The 5,658-nt window shown below is 44.2% G+C and overlaps 1 long non-coding RNA gene across 1 annotated transcript; it reads left to right on the forward strand.

Annotated features, from left to right (window-relative positions):
• The first annotated feature begins 3,228 nt into the window (after positions 1 to 3,228).
• LOC143292435 (uncharacterized) lies at positions 3,229 to 5,361 on the forward strand. The gene is made up of 2 exons (XR_013056648.1): positions 3,229 to 3,828; positions 3,935 to 5,361. It is a non-coding gene; the product is annotated as an uncharacterized LOC143292435 (long non-coding RNA).
• Positions 5,362 to 5,658: the final 297 nt, after the last annotated feature.

A 5,658-nucleotide genomic window follows, 5' to 3' on the forward strand; every position in this document is an offset into this window, starting at 1 on the left:
GTAGACTCAGTACAAATGTCTGGAACAGAAGAGGCATTAGTCTTGAGACCAAGCTAAAGGTCTACAGAGCAGTAGTTCTCCCCACACTACTGTACGCCTGCGAAACTTGGACAGTGTACCAACGACATGCCAAGAAGCTGAACCACTTCCACACAACATGCCTCAGGAAGCTACTGAACATCAAGTGGCAAGACAAGACCCCAGACACAGAGGTGCTCGCAAAAGCCACCCTTCCCAGCATCTTCACCATCCTGATGCAGTCCCAGCTTCGCTGGGCTGGACACGTGGCGCGCATGCCAGACCATCGGCTGCCCAAAAGGCTCTTCTATGGCGAGCTGCAACAAGGGAAGAGATCACACGGAGGTCAGAAGAAGCGCTTCAGAGATACTCTGAAAGTCTCTCTGAAAGCGTTTGATATCAACCCTGACTCCTGGGAGGAATCTGCAGTGGACCGTGACAAATGGCGTGCTGCTGTGCACAAAGGCGCCAAGTTGTGCGAGGCCAACAGGACTGCTGCAGCTGTTCAGAAGAGGCAGGCCAGAAAGTCACGGGCAAACAAGCTCCCTGACAATGGTATGCCTGTCTTTGTCTGCCCCAACTGTCAGCGAACATTTCGTGCGCAGATTGGACTATTGAGCCATCTGCGCATTCACAGATAGATTCATGAGCATCCTCCCCCCCACCCCACCACCACCCTCCCCCCATCCCCCAGCTGGATGACAACGATGGTCATCATCGATCTCGATGGACACACACTAACTTCTGAGGATTCCGACATGGAACATGACATTCATGACAGACCATCAAAACGCAGAAAGACTAGTACCCCTACTCATGACAAAACCACACGCACTATGTAAAGTACGTCTCTGCATGAACATACAATTCAGACTGACGACAATAGTGACATGAATACAACTCGTTAAAAGTGCAACGGTTGCTTCGCAGTTCAATGATCACACGTCTGAGACGAGTTTATATCCTGAATGCAGAGGCAGTTATTCACATCAGTTATTCATGTGTAGACACATGATGGCATAATCATGATAATGGATGGCAGGATAAACATTGACGATTTAACATAAAAGCGATTGTATGAAACGTAACGTCCTTTATGACAACGGTTAATCAGCTGCCACGCAAAACAGTACGGGCCAGAAATAAAAATATCCTTTCAGTTCATTGATTTGGACGGATCCCCGGCATTCGTTGTTGATATGTATGCGCAACATGTGTAACAGCTGTAGGTGGATGTAGGTGGATTTGTGTGTGTGTGTGTGTGTGTGTGTGTGTGTGTGTGTGTGTGTGTGTGTGTGTGTGGTGTGTGTGTGTTTGCCGGCTGTTGTCTTAGATCCATGGAAAACAAAGATCACAAAAGCCTGTCACAGGAGTGTGCTGAAAAGCAATTATGATGTTTGTTTGTCTGCACGTTCATTACTTGCACAATGCACTGTCTGTTTATCTGTTGCCTTTCATGCACGAACTCTGGAAACGCGATTATTTCCAATACTCTGTAAAATAAATGCAAGACACCCGATGTTTGTAACAAGAGAATTTTAACCCTTTTTCTTCTCTTCTTCTTCTTTTTTTTTTTTAAGGACACGTGGCATCGGCCAGTTATTGTGATGTATGATATATGTACGGTGATCGCTGTTGTTGTGTGTATGAGGGAGGCTGGTTTGCATAAGTGTGTTGGGGAGTAGGTGTGTATGAACCTTTTTGTTTTCGTGTTTAAAAGTATTTTTACACGTCAGTTTTACATGATAAAATGCAACTGAGCATATTTCACTTGGAAACCCACCTCACCTGTCTGGGACAGGATCCGCAGACAAGCGCTCTCTAGCCACTCTCGTCCTGTGCCAGTCGCTCCAACTGTCCTCAGCTGCGGCCTTTCTTCATGTCTGCTATGTATTTTTTGGCCGGCCTCTGTTCCCCCCCCCCCCTCTCCACCTCATGCCCCCCCAGCCCCCGCGTCCACCCGCCCACCCCCGGAATTAACGTTTGGATGCCTCCCAGGAGGCACAAGAAATACACTTTACGCCATGCCTGGCAAGCAATCCATCTCCAGGATCTATTCTTCTGCAGGCCACTGTTTTGATTGTTCCCACGGTTCTCCATTAGAATTTCTATTTGGCCCGCGAATCCGAAGAATCTCCCTTTTTTTGGGGGGGAGGGGGGGTTGATGAAAGTCTGGATTCTTTTCATGACGGTGATGGTGGTTCTGCAGGTCTGTGCTCAATACAGTACGACTGCACTTCGTTTGGAGTCTTTCGTATGATTGTTGCATAGAGTTAATTCTGTATCATCATTGCCGCTGTTGTACTGCATTTGTTTTTCAGAATAAGCTTTCCACAGTGTTGTCATGTGTCCGTGGATGTTCTCTCCTTATACATAGCTATCTACTGTTAGCATTTGCCAATGGCCACTCATGGAGCAGGTGCTATCCTTTGTCTCCAGTGTGGATGAGTTTGATATGTGGAGCGAGAGTACCATCGTCACGACGACAACGATTAGAATTCTCCAGTAACTCTGGTGAATGATTGAGGCCGCATTCGCATTTTGGTCTATTCGTTAATTGATTGCCGACTGATTCACTGACTGATTGATTGATTAATGGATTTATTGTTGCTTACAATACAACCGACCAGCGGAGGGTGTGAGTTCATATCCCCAAACTAAGAAGAAGAAGAAGAAGAAGAAGAAAGCATTCTGGCTTCCGGCGGTGTCAAAGTTTCCGGTTTCAGTTTCAAGGAAGTGTTAAAGCGTGCGGACTGATTCATTTACGCTTCACCACACCCACTTTGCCAATAGTAAGAAATTAGATAAGATAAATTAAAAAAAAAGAGAAGAAGAAATGGTGCAAATGCCTCACCTACGCATAGACCCTACAAAAGCTGGTCAGGCCTTGAGAAAAAAAAAAAGTTGACAAGAGACAGAAGTTTCATGCCTTGTCATATCGCCACATGAGGCATGATTTACACTTTCTACGAACAACACGATTGACAGAATTTGCCCTTCTCGATACAGCAAGAGACAGCATTAACATTTCAGAAAACAGAACAGGAGAAACGACATTTGCGGAAACTCCGCCTACCCCCCAACCCCATCCCCAGTCACGCATCCACGCACGCATGCACGCACGCACGCGCGCGCACACACACACACACACACACACACACACACACACACACACACACACACACACACACACACACAAATCCATTACATTGAAAATTTAATAGTTTATTACAAATTCTGCATTCTTCCTGGCACAAAATATTTGAAAATAAGACAGCAACGTGTTATAAAAAAAAGCACAAGAGATATGATGGGAAGCATAATACATGCATATATAAACATTACTGTTGATTACATGCATACATGCTGTTTTCAGTTTTTACAATTTTTGATGATTAAAATGAATGATAACAAAAAAAATGTCGAGGCATTGATTAAAGGATGAGTCTGGTTATTGCAAGCTATTCGCCAAGGCTTGAATATCACTGTCTGTCATTTCGGATTTAATTCGCTAATTCTTCGTTGGATATAAATCGTTCGTTGGGTATCACTTGTTGTCCCTTCCCTGCTGCAGACGTGGATGACATGGCGAGAGTGGTATAGGAAAAGCATGACATGTGAAGGCGATGGTGAGGGGAGGGTGTTTGTGTGTGTGTGTGTGTGTGTGTGTGTGTGTGTGTGTGTGTGTGGGAGGGGGTGTGGAAGGGGGCAGTATGTGTGTGTTCGTGTGGGTGGGTGAGTAGGTGGGCGAGTTGGTGGGTCTGTGTAGTTGATGTGTGTTGTGGTGTGTGATGCGAGGTGTGTTGTGATGTGTGTTGTGGTGTGTGTTGTGGTGTGATGTGAAGTGTGTTGTGGTGTGTGTTGTGGTGTGTGATGTGAGGTGTCTTGTGGTGTGTGTTGTGGTGTGTGATGTGAGGTGTGTTGTGGTGTGTGTTGTGGTGTGTGATGTGAGGTGTGTTGTGATGTGTGTTGTGGTGTGTGATGTGAGGTGTGTCTTGTAAGGTGTGTTGAGGTGTGTGTTGAGAAGGGCACTGAAAAACTGAAACTATTGAAGAAAGTGTTCGTGCTCAAACACTATAATGATGTGAATAAATAAACAACGCACAACACGTTTGTTTGCTTATGGTGTTTGGCAGTGCAGACTATCATTGCTGATGAAAGTAACAAATGAGCTGACTATACAATGTACATGTGTATATATTATTGACACCTCACAGCGTATCCTTCATTTTTGATTTTGTGATTTCTAACACAACGGGGGCGATTTTAGAGATTTCTTACAGCACTACGTGCATGGTCTTGGAATGACAGAAATGTCACCATCATTACTGTGCTATTTTTGGACCCATTATTGTTTTGATCTCAAGAGCGGATGGGGGCTCGGAAGGGGAGAAAAAAAATCCCATAATATAATGAATTATTAGAAGTACTTAGAAAAAAAAGAATTAAAAAAAAAGCAAACATACATTATGGAACACATCCACTATAGCCTTTCCTTATATGATTATCCTTTAATTCAAACTGAGATGTCAACGCATGCCCCGTCCCCATCCTCATCCCCTCAACCACCCCTCCTCCTGTATGATAGTCAGCCGTGTCCGACTACTATGACCATCAGAACAGCAGAGGAGGCAACTGCTGTCCCGACTATGATCTGGGCTGGAATTTGATTACAGTGGAGAGTGTCCTGCCCAAGTTATATCTCCATTCTCTCGGCCAAGAAGGTTTTAAGAACAGTCAGCGTTGGGATGTTTCCCAAAGGCCAGCTTAGCCCCCAAGGCTGCAGCACTAACAGCCAGTACAATCATGCCTCCTAGTTTTAGAGTCATCGTCCTTCAAAGAAGACTTGAGTTGTGAATGACTTTCCGCTGCAATGGAGAAACCACTGATCATACACCCCCACTTTGCTGTCGGCCTAGCTGTAAGATTATGTCAATCTGTGATATAAACAGAGCCTTGGGCCCCTAACACTAAAAAAAAGGGGGGGGTTCTAAAAAGCAGTGTCATTCGAATGAATGAATATAAAAGTACAACACAGAATATAGCAAAAAGGAACAAAATTGTGAACACATAAACTACATGACTTCACTACGCAGAAACGAATTAAATAAAATTGTTAATCACTACTCAGTATACTTATTAGTCTCTGTCTCTATCTTTCTCTCCCTCACTCTCCTCCTCACGTCAGACAAAATACACATTGGTCGTTATCAAAAGGTTAAAACCCACTCGCATTTTTGTTAGGAAAAGTAAAAATGAAAAAAAATATGTATACCTGAAACACACACACACGCACACACACACACACACACACACACACACACACACACACACACACACACAACAACAACAACAACAACAACAACAACAACAACAAAACAACACCAAACAACCTGATGTTGGTTTCCATGAATCGTGGCTACCTGCTCATCTCTAAATCCATTCCACTGACCGACGAAGAAAATGACCAGTTACTCAATAGATGATGCGCGAGGAAACTGACCAGTCGAAAAACATTTAACAAAACGTGACATAGCTTTCCTGCTATCTACACACTTTAAATTGTTTTCAAAGTAGGTTCTTAGTCGAAAACCCTTGCAAACAATATTCACAGGGCAAAGAGGCATTTGTTGGTGATTA

The sequence above is a fragment of the Babylonia areolata genome, chromosome 18 (genome assembly GCF_041734735.1).
Source record: "Babylonia areolata isolate BAREFJ2019XMU chromosome 18, ASM4173473v1, whole genome shotgun sequence".
In the NCBI taxonomy this organism is placed as follows: domain Eukaryota; kingdom Metazoa; phylum Mollusca; class Gastropoda; order Neogastropoda; family Buccinidae; genus Babylonia; species Babylonia areolata.